General features: G+C 50.4%; 1 long non-coding RNA gene across 1 annotated transcript; it reads right to left on the reverse strand.

Annotated features, from left to right (window-relative positions):
* Nucleotides 1–1,469: 1,469 nt before the first annotated feature.
* Nucleotides 1,470–10,777, reverse strand: LOC142908065 (uncharacterized). The gene is made up of 2 exons (XR_012931566.1): nucleotides 9,488–10,777; nucleotides 1,470–9,451 (listed from the first exon to the last, which is right to left on the reverse strand). It is a non-coding gene; the product is annotated as an uncharacterized LOC142908065 (long non-coding RNA).
* Between the last annotated feature and the right edge of the window lie 1,247 nt (nucleotides 10,778–12,024).

Consider the following 12,024-nt stretch of genomic DNA (forward strand, 5'->3'; position numbering starts at 1 on the left):
AGGGCTTCTCTCCCTCACTTTCCGGGCAAAAAAAATTCCGACGCAAAGTTCCGGCGCCTGTGACGGCCAAGTTAAATTCCCCGAATCGACAGTCCCCACTCTGGCCTCCGAATTCGCCTCCCCCCCCCCCCCCGGGGCCACAGCCTTTCAAGTGAACCGGGCCGAGACCGACGTTGGGATTCGACGCCTCGCAGGTATCACATTCGTCCACCGTCGTCGCAGATCCCGAACGAGGAAATGAGCGAGCGCCGCCCACGGGCGCTTGCAAAAAAAAATTATCCCGCTCGTCGACGCTCGCGGCTCCAATGCGGTCCGCGGACACGAGGGAGATGTTCCCCCCCCCCCCGCCCCGCCGCCCCCGCCCCCGCCGCCCACTTCGAGGCCCACGGGGAAAGGAAGAAAAACTCTCTTGGCTGAGGAGGAAGTCTCCACTGCTGCCACAGAAACGGGAGAACGCCCCCCCCACCCCACCCCCCCCCCCCACCCCCAGAGTTTGCACAGCGAAGAAACGGAGTCTGTCGCCCCTCCTTTTTGGAATTCGGTGAACAGCAGCGGATCGCCGTTTGCAACACAGCCCTCTCGCGGGTTTTGTGCAGCTTTGCGGGGGGGGCAGGTTGAGACTGCTGTTGGTGGCAGAGGTGGAGTGCTCCCTAACCTAGAAGCCAACGCCGAAACTAACACTTAAATGTAAGGCCAACGCCTTGCAGTGAATCCTCACTGCCGATGCGAAAACCTCGATCCTAATGCCGATCCTAACCTCTAACGCCTAAGCCTTGACTCTGAGGCTTATCCACACCTCCAAACACTAAACCACAATCCTAACGCTAAACTGTACAGCCAGAAACCTTGACCGTAACCTTGATCCTATCACGAACCCTAAATCCTGTAACCATAACTCTTATAGCCGGTTCAAACTCCTGAAACTATAACCCCATACACCAATCACCTTGCCGTTGACCCTGAACTTGGAACTCTGACCCCCCAAATCCCTGATCCTAATACGAACCCCCAAACCAAACCTAACCACTCAAACTTAAACCACCCGAAACATCGAAAACCTTCGACCCAACGAGTTTCGCCTTAACCAACAACAACAAAATAAATCAACAATTCAACCTTTTTATATCCCAGTGTCCTGACTTTTTCGTTAAACTTCTAAACCTCTCATGCGATGCCTCCCCAACACCCACCGCTAAAAGCCAACACTTTGTGCTCCTCTTAATCCCAAACAAACAAATCCCTTAACTCTGACCGTAAAGGGCAGAGGGACCGGCCAGAACCGGCGTGAACGCAGTGATCGGTGTTGTCAACTCTGACAATAATGCCCCTAACGTGTCACATATATCGATACACACACACACACACTGTGGTAGAGGTTATACGTTTCAAGTACTTTACATTACTAAGGTAGAGGGATAACTTAATGAGACTAACAAAGGGCCATCTAATGTGCGGCGTGTTTGTCTACATTTGTGTCCGTGTATTGCGCGTGTCTGTGTCTCCGTCTGAGTGTTTGTCTGACTGTATGTCTGTGTGTGTCTATGTGTGCGTGTTGGCGTGTGCGTGTCTGTGTATATAATGATCTAAGGGGGACGGTGGTCGTGACTGCGAATCGAGCTCGGGCCTCTGCCGGCTTCCTAACAAGCAGCCGCAGCGGTTCTCGCAGAGCAACGTCAACCGCTGCACCACCGCGCTCCAAGCACAGCGTCGATACTTTAACACTCTTAAACAAAATAGATCGTTCCTGGATAAACTTTAAGTAAACTTATTGCACGAATTAAATAAGCATGCGGCTGTAATTACACGTTACATTAATTTGCTATTTTCCCGTTAATCTGTGTAAAGTGCTTGTGCCCTGAATGTGAGCTTTAAGTTCCCTCACTGGCTTCTAGTCCTAGCCAATCAGATCACAGTATTTTCCTATCATCGAGCAAACGGGTATTCGCTATTTCACAACATTCCAATCGGCTTCCACCAGAATCTGGCAAGAACCAATGAGATCACAGCAGGGCGATGTACCATCCAACCAAGGCTGAGTAGCTTTGTTTTGTCGACCAATCAGAATAGGTTAGAGCGGCTTCTTCAGGACAGCCAATCACGATGCACCACAATCTTGTCTTGTTCCATCAGATCACAGCGGTGTTTGATGATCATCCAATCAGCTTTCATCAGGGTCAGTTAGTTGCCTGATCAGAATCAAGTTGGTCTCAAAATCATCCAATCGGCTTCCAGAACAATATTTAGCCGTCCAATCACATCACAACACCGTCCTGTACCATCCAATAAGGTTCAAGCACGTTTTTAAATCCTTCAATCAGCCTTCAGAAGAGTCCTTTAGCTGTCCATTCCGGGTTGCAGTAGGTCCCAAAGATGTCCAATCAGCTTCAAGTTTGTTCAAAAAATTATCCAATCAGCTTTCAGGAAAGAGCCCTTGGCTGTCGAATCCGATGACGTCCTTACAACACAGCTTTCAGAAAGAGTTCAAAGTTGTCCAATCAGCTCCAAGTTTGGTTTCAAAATCAACCAATCAGGGTTCCGTAGGCTCCAAGGTGTTTCAGCAGGGTTGGCGATTGACCAATCACGTGAGACAACGGATCGATGATATGTTCCACTTTGGTCCCGCCCCGAAAAGCAAAGTAATAAATAAATAAATATGAAAGTAATGGATTTGGTCTCTATTGCACGAGAAAATAAATAACAAATAGTAAAAAAAAACGCATGCGCAAACACACACACACGCTCGAACACACACGCTCAATCTCTCTCTCAACACTCACACTCGCTCACCAAACATCTATCTGGATCCTAAGGGATGCGGAACTGGAACACAGCGATACCTCAGCTTCTGAAGAAGCTGCCCGCTTCTCACTCAATCTTCGGCAAAAATGCGATCAACGCAGATCCCGACCACCATCTCATCAGCATCCGAGCCAGACCGGCAGCGTCTCCATCGGTGTCTAATTGATGACCTCAACCCAAAATAAATTGCCAGCATCTGAAGATTGACGCGAGAGTGCTTCGATTCCGACCGATGCTTTGACGAATTTTATCGCCAAAATTTGCGTCGAATCTCTCGGCATCCGACGGATCTACAGTTTGTTTATCGATGTCTAACAGAGCGGATTTTTGTTCACATTGCCAGCTCCTGGATGAATATTCATGAGCGTCTGAAGACCCTAATGAGGTAGATGGCTTACAGCGCAATTGTAATAAATATCTCCGATAGTTTATGTGTCTCCCCAGTGCTTACATTCAATACACATGATTAGTTGTGAGTCAATGGGTCTCTGTGTGAGTCTATGGATTTGTGTGTGATGCTATGGGCCTATCCATAATAATGGGTCTAATTGTTCGTCTTTGTATCTTTTGCGAGTCTACGGGCTCTGCTTGAGTCTGTGTGTCTATGAGAGTCTATGGATCTCTATGCGAGTCCATGGGTCTGTGTGCAAGTCTGTGGTTCTATGTGGGCGTCTGTGGGTCTCTGCCCGAGGCCGTGGGTCTCTGCGTGTCTGTGGGTCTCTGTGTGAGTCTATGGGTCTCTGCGTGAGCGCGTGGGTGTCTGTGTGAGCCTACGAGTCTCCTCGAAGCGCCTCGAGTCTACGCGAGGGAACCACGAGAAGCTTTCACCGTGCGAGTGACCGATGTCCCGACGTTATAAACCTGTGCCTCTTACCAAGCGCCTGTTGTCCGGTTCTCATTAGATTTTCCGTACATTCAGAAAAAAAACGAAGACAGAAAAGGTGATCCCAGTCGCTCCTACCCCAATTGCGTTAACACAATGATGGGTATAGTGACGCGTTATGGAGCCTAGACACACACACACAGTTACGCACCTCCCTTGCAAAATTTCCCCCGTATAGCCTTGAACAGACTGTTGGGGGAGAGCGCTGTTAGGAGCGAATAGCAGCAGTACCTATGAAGGTCGGCACTGTGACACGCGAGGGGGTGAGTGGACCAGCACCACGCCCGCCTTTGCCTCCCCTAGTGGTGATGTCTACACATCGCGGCCGGTACTCATTTGACGCCGATTCGACCTCGGGGAGGCTCGGGATCGGTCCCAATTGTTGCCACCACTATTATTCTTTTGTCCATGAGCGGGAATCGAACTTGGGTCCGCCGTAGCTCTCCGCACAGACGCGCGTGCGCACACACTCACTCACTCCCCTTAACGGTGACCGGTTCCTGACTTCGCAAAGAACCAGTTACCAATAGTTAAACTGGTTACTGGTTTAACTCGCACACTCACACATATAACAGCAGCAACCGCCATTCGCCACTAAGTGGCGGTGACGTCACCACGACGCTTGTGCCAGGCCACGTGCACCTTGAGGCTACCACGTGAAGTGTCGAACGCCCGTGGGCAGGAGGTCACGGGGCAGACCCAGCAGGTGCCACGGGTCGACTGACCGAGATGACTGGCTGATGCACCACCTGTGCCCCCTACTGTGCCAACCTGCTCTGCTTTAGCCACCCGGCGCTCCGCTCGTTGTTGTGATATATAACAGCACACACACACACACACACGTATACAGCCAAAGGTCCTCAGCGTAGCCTACATAGCCCGCTGAGACAAGTGCACACTAAATATACAAGCAGACACGCAAGTATATGCACAGCTATACACAAACCAATACACAACGGGACACACACCTACACCCAGACACCTCCATACACGTACACACACGCAAAGATAGAGATCCCCCAAGTAGCCTTAACAGCAATTGGGGCAAGTGCCGTTGGCAAGCCGCAGCAGCGCCTACGAAGGCACTGTGGCACACGAGGGGGGGGGGGGGGGTGGGTGGCCAGCACCACACCTGGCCGCCTTTGTCTTCCTCGTGGCGATGTTTACCACGCACCGTGCTAGGTACTCATTTGAGGCTGAGTCGACCTAAGGGAGGCCCAGAAGCAGCTCAGAAAATCGTCACCGGCGGTGCCGGTGGCCATGAGCAGGAATCGAGCTCGCGCCTCCGCCGGGTTCGTGGCGCAGCGCGATGCTAACCGCTGCGCCACCGCTCCTCACACACGCACACAGCGTCAGCACTCTCTGGGGGAATACGTCGTTTGGCTTGAAGGATAATTATCACGCAACCGTTTTTACCTCTGAATGGCAGTGATGCCACCACGGCACTTGTGCCAGGCTAGGTGCAGGAGGAGGTCACGGGCCAGACCCAGGTACCATGGGTTTACTGGTGTGCCAGGCTAGGTGCAGGAGGAGGTCACGGGCCAGACCCTGGTACCATGTGTTGGCTGCTGTGCCAGGTAAGGTGCAGGAGGAGGTCACGGGCCAAAGCTGGGTGCTATGGGTGAGTGGTTATTACCAAGGCAGATAGAATCACAATTGGTCCCAAGACTCATGTCCAGGTCCCTGTTACATTATGGGGCTCTGTGTGGTGAGTCTATGGGTCTCTATGCGAGTCTACGAGTCTCCGTTTGGCGAATCTATGAGTCTGTTTGGGAAATCTATGGGTCTCTATGCGAGTCTACGGGTCTCTGTGTGGTGACTCTGTGGGTCTCTGTGTGGTAAATCGAGGATCTATGCGAGTCTATGGGTCTTTGTGCGAGCCAATGGGTCTCTATGCAAGCCTATGGGCCTCTATGCGAGTCCGAGTCTCTGTGACGAGTCTACGGATTTCCACGCGAGTCTACGCGAGTCAATGGGCCTCTGTGTGAGTCTACGGGCCTCTGTGTGAGTCTACGGGCCTCTGTGTGAGTCTACGGGCCTCTGTGTGAGTCTACGGGCCTCTGTGCGAGTCTACGGGTCTCTGTGTGAGTCTACGGGCCTCTGTGTGAGTCTACGGGCCTCTGTGTGAGTCTACGGGCCTCTGTGTGAGTCTACGGGCCTCTGTGTGAGTCTACGGGCCTCTGTGCGAGTCTACGGGTCTCTGTGTGAGTCTACGGGCCTCTGTGTGAGTCTACGGGCCTCTGTGTGAGTCTACGGGCCTCTGTGTGAGTCTACGGGTCTCTACACGAGTCTACGGGTCTCTCCCCGTACAACTACGACACCCACACGACATCACCGCCACGGCGATTGTAACAAATAATTACAACGCAACCGTCACGCGCGTTCGTTCGTTCACTATAATAATCCGGGGGGGGTGTGATTAAGCAATTGCTACAACGGATAGTCTCTACGTACACACCAATTATAAATACACCGGATACGAAGAAGCAGCCAAAAGGTCCACCATCACCACCAGTACAGAGTTGCTGGTTCCCCGCTATTATTTAAGGAACGAAATAGGAGGGGGGACTTATCCACAAACGTGGCTGTCCGCCTGATGAAGCTGGTTAGCGATTACTCGCGAAACGTCACGCTACTCAGATTGTCGACGCTGTGGCTTGGCCCTCCAACACGCAGCCGGTGTGCTGCTGTACTAGTGACGAATTGGGCCACGTGACAAACCTTGCCAGTAGTTGGCTGTGTGGGGGTGGTGGCGGGCTCAACGGCACATTGATAAATACGCATTAACGCGATCCAACCCAAAAAAAAACCCCTGTATCGTGGAGCACCTACGAAGGCCGCTTAACGCAGCTGCAGGAGCGGCGACGTCGCGATGGTATCTGCTGCCAGGCTAGGTACACAAGACACAACAACAACAACAAAAAAAAAGAACCTCCCTGTTTGTAGCCTGTTACAGGACCCCGTCAAGTGGAAAGTGGCCCTTAGCAGCGAGCGAACTAACGGCAGCGCCTGCGAAGGCCACCGGCACTGCGGCGCCACACGGACGACGAGGAGGTGGGGGGGGGTGTCCGGCGACCACGCACGCTGCCTCGGCCTCTCTCCCGGCGGCGATGTTTAGCTGCTCCACGGCACGGGCGGTGGCCGTGCCAGGCTATGTGCATCCGCGCCCGCCGGAACGCCCGCGGCCGGATCTCGCGCCGCGGGTGAATTCACGCCGGCGAAAAGCCACGGGGAGCCGGGTTGATGTTTTCCAGACCGGTTGGACGCTCGCTTAAATTGACCAGCTACGGCCCGTCGTCCTAAGTGGACAAATCGGAATTTACGTTACGGATTGGGTGCCATTGACAACGCTCGCACGGATGCCGAGGATTTCTAGCGGACCAGGCGCAATCCGACTCAGCCACACGGTGGGGTTTTAGAACGGCTTTGGACGTCCAACACCGCGGCCGCAAACGCGGATTTCTCGGCAGGGATTGAAATGCCCGGGGACCATCACGTGCGCAGCCCAAGACACGTGCTACATTCCACAGGGTGGTTAAGATCGCGGGCATCGACGCTAGCCGCTTTCATAGGCCGTGTCGGAAGGGTAGGACCGGCGACCTTCCACACTAAAATTAACAAGCACAGGTTAAATAAGACGATTGTATTTCATGCTTCGGCCGGTACTGATGAACGCGGCGTGGGTTACGTTTCATAGACGAGATAGGTCTACGTTGTATGGGATTGCATGAGCTACGAGCAAAGAACTAATTGGTCAGTGATTAAGCCCATAGACTCGCACAGACTTAAACTTACACACACTCGCAGACTAACCTACACACCCACTCGCACAGACTCGCACTCAAGAGACTCACTCGCCTACGACTGAGACCACAGATCTCCTCAAAGACTCACCACAGACTCACTCACCTACACATCAACTCACACTCAAACACAGACCTACTCAGAGACTCACAATTCACCTACAGACCAACTTACACTCACTTACAGACTCAAGACTCACTCTGACCTAGAGACCTACTCACACACAAGACTTAAACACTGTCTCACCCTCACCTAGAGGCCGACACAAAGATCTCCTATATAGCCTGAACAGGCTGTTGAGGACAAGTGCTGTTAGCGAGCACCTATGAGGCCTATATACCTACTCACACACCTACAGACCTTACACACCGAGAGGCATACACGCAGACCTACTCACACACCTATATAGCTACTCACACTCCCTCACACACCTACAGACCTACTCACACAGACTCGTACTCGAATATAGACCCACTGACACTCACATATATACCTACTCACTCACCTATAGAGCTGACACACTTCCATATATACCTACTCACTCACCTATAGACCTACACACTCACATATATACCTACTCACTCACCTATAGACCTGACACACCTATACACCTACTCACACATCTACAGACCTACTCACACTCCCTCACACACCGGCAGACCTACTCACACAGACTCACACTAACCTAGAGACCCACTCACACTCACCTATATACCTACTCACACACACACCTATATACCTACTCACACACACACCTATATACCTACTCACACACACACCTATATACCTACTCACACACACCTATGGACCCACTCAACTCCCTCACACTATATACCTACTCACTCCACGATATACCTACTCAAACACCTATTGACCCACTCACACTCACTCACACACCTATAGACCCACCCACACTCATACCTACTCGCACACAGACCTACTCGCACACCTATAGACCTATTTACCGTCACTCACTCACCTATACACCTCCTCACACACAGACCTACTCGCACTCAGCAATAGACTCAAAACTCACACCTACTCAATCACCTATACACCACCTCACACACAAACTCGCACTCAGCTATATACCTACTCACACACCTGTAGACCTACTAACACACCCATTGACCTACTCACACACAGACCTACTCACACTCACCTATACAACTCCTTACAGACTCTCACCACTAGACTCGCACTCACACACACAGACCTACTCACACACCTATAGAACTACCCACACACCTACAGACCTACCCACACACTACAGACCTACCCACACACCTATAGACCTATTTACACACCTATAGAACCACTCACACACCTATAGAACTACTCACACACCTATAGACCTACCCACACACCTATAGACCTATTCACACACCTATAGACCTACCCACACACCTACAGACCTACCCCCACACCTACAAACCTACCCACACACCTATAGACCCTACCCACACACCTATAGACCTACCCACACACCTATAGACCTACCCACACACCTATAGAACTACTCAAACACCTATACACTACCTCACACACCTATAGACCTATTCACACACCTATAGACCTACCCACACACCTATAGAACTACCCACACACCTATGCACCACCTCACACACCTATAGACCTACTCACACACCTATAGACCTACCCACACACCTATAGACCTACTCACACACCTATAGACCTAGCCACACACCTATAGACCTACCCACACACCTATAGACCTACCCACACCTATAGACCTACCCACACACCTATAGAACTACCCACACACCTATACACCACCTCACACACCTATACACCTACTCACACACCTATAGACCTACCCACACACCTATAGAACTACCCACACACCTATGCACCACCTCACACACCTATAGACCTACTCACACACCTATAGACCTACCACACACCTATAGACCTACTCACACACCTATAGACCTACCCACACACCTATAGACCTACCCACACCTATAGACCTACCCACACCTATAGACCTACCCACACACCTATAGAACTACCCACACACCTATACACCACCTCACACACCTATACACCTACTCACACACCTATAGATCTACCCACACACCTATACACCACCTCACACACCTATAGACCTACCCACACACCTATACACCACCCCACACACCTATAGACCTACCCACACACCTATACGCCACCTCACACACCTATAGACCTACCCACACACCTATAGACCTACCCACACACCTATTACGCCACCTCACACACCTATAGACCTACCCTCACACCTATAGACCTACCCACACACCTATAGACCTACCCACACACCTATACACCACCTCACACACAAACTCGCACCCTCACCTCTAGACTCGCACTCACAGGATCAGTCCAACTCGATCCCAAATGAGCGTGGGATGTGATCGTAAGCAGGCGCATGCAACCCTAGACAATATTAATATTTATATCAAAGTTACATCAGCGCAATCGATAAGCAACATGTTAATGCTATGACTATATCGATTGCTATGACTACTACCGATGTCCATGAACATTCATGAGCCTAATGAATATTCACGGTGGCTACTCAACACACAGCCACGTGCTATAAAGCCAGACTTTACATATATATAAGTTAAACGCGTTATGATTATACACGAATACTTATTAACGCCGAGCACACCATGTAATTGGAATATATTTGTAATAATTAACAATAATTGCACGTTTATAGATATACACACACAGATACTCCACAATATTAACGATGTTATGCGCGGTGTTTAAACCAGCTGAGGATGGTGATACTGATGATACTGATACTGCTGATGATACTGTTGCTGATGATACTGTTGCTGATGCTAATGAGACTGTTCCTGATGATGTTTTTTGCTGATTGTGCTTCTGCTTTATGCTACTGATGATGCTGATATTCCTAATGATGCAAATGTTGCTGGTGATACTGATTATTTACTGACACTGATGATATAGATGATGATGCTATTGCTAATCCTGCTGATATCGATGATACTGCTGATGCTGATGATACTGACGATACTGTCGCTGATACTGATGATTATACTGATGATGCTGATACTGATGAGACTATCGCTGATACTGAGTATTATGATGCTGATGATGCTCAACTGGAACTGATGATTATGATTCTGCTGATGCTAATACCGATACTGATGATTCTGCCTGATGATGATTCTGATGCTATCTCTGATGCTGATGATTATACTGATGATACTATTGCTGATACTGATGAGACTATCTCTGATGCTGACTACTATTGCTGCTATGATGATGATGCTGATACTATTGCTGCTACTGATTATGATGCTGATACTATTGCTGCTACTGATTATGATACTATTGCTGCTACTGATTATGATGCTGATACTATTGCTGCTACTGATTATGATGCTGATACTATTGCTGCTACTGATTATGATGCTGATAACACGAATGGCAGATTACGTTTAAACCGCACTTTAAATAAATTATCTCCCCTCTCTCTCTCCTCTCTCTCTCCACAAACACAAATCACATCCAAAAACGAGAATTGTAACAACAATAAATCATATAAAATATATATAAAATAAAGATTCTAAAGTCGCTGTCGTTGAGGCGATCGGCGGTGGTGGTGGTGGTGAGAGTCCGAGGCCCACCACCCCCCTCCACGCTCCTCGCTCCGCCGGGGGAGGCGCCTCCTCGCGGGCAGGAAGTTCAGGAAAGAGCCGCGCGGTCTGACGGAGGTGCAGGCCCAAATTCAGGGTAGCCTCTCACTCCGAGGTCTTCGTCTCCTCGTGTCTCTCTCTGTCTCTCAGTGTGTCTCTGTCTCAGTGTCTCTCTGTGTCTCTGTCTCAGTGTCTGTCTGTGTCTCTGTCCCAGTGTCTCTCTGTCTCGGTGGCTCTCTGTGTCTCTCAGTGTCTGTGTGTCTCTGTCTCTGTGTTTCAGTGTCTCTGTGTCTCCGTGTGTCTCTCTGTCTCAGTGTGTCTCTGTCTCTCGTCACTGTATAATTTTGTGTCTCACGGATTCTGCATGAATCTCTCTTCCCCCCGCTCTCTCGCCCCTCTGCTCGCTGCTATAACTCCACTGCCCTGGCGCTAATTTTCGCAATGAATGCGTCTCTCTCCCTCCCTCCCTCTCAATCTCTCTCCCTCTCTCTCAATCTCTCTCCCTCTCTCTCAATCTCTCTCCCTCTCTCTCAATCTCTCTCCCTCTCTCTCTCACAATCTCCTCCACTTCCACCTCTCACAATCTCTCTCCCTCTCTCACAATCTCTCTCCCTCTCTCTCTCACAATCTCCTCCACATCCACCTCTCACAATCTCTCTCCCTCTCTCTCAATCTCCCTCCCTCTCTCTCATCCACTTCCCTCTCTCTCTCTCTCACAATCTCCTCCACATCCACCTCTCACAATCTCTCTCCCTCTCTCTCTCTCAATCTTTCTCCCTCTCTCACAATCTCCCTCACATCCACCTCTCACAATCTCCCTCCCTCTCTCACAATCTCCCTCCCTCTCTCTCATCCACTTCC

This window comes from Petromyzon marinus, assembly GCF_048934315.1.
Source record: "Petromyzon marinus isolate PM22_M1 ecotype Great Lakes invasive population chromosome 68 unlocalized genomic scaffold, UKy_Petmar_22M1.pri1.0 chr68_unloc.3, whole genome shotgun sequence".
Taxonomy (NCBI): Eukaryota; Metazoa; Chordata; class Hyperoartia; order Petromyzontiformes; family Petromyzontidae; genus Petromyzon; species Petromyzon marinus.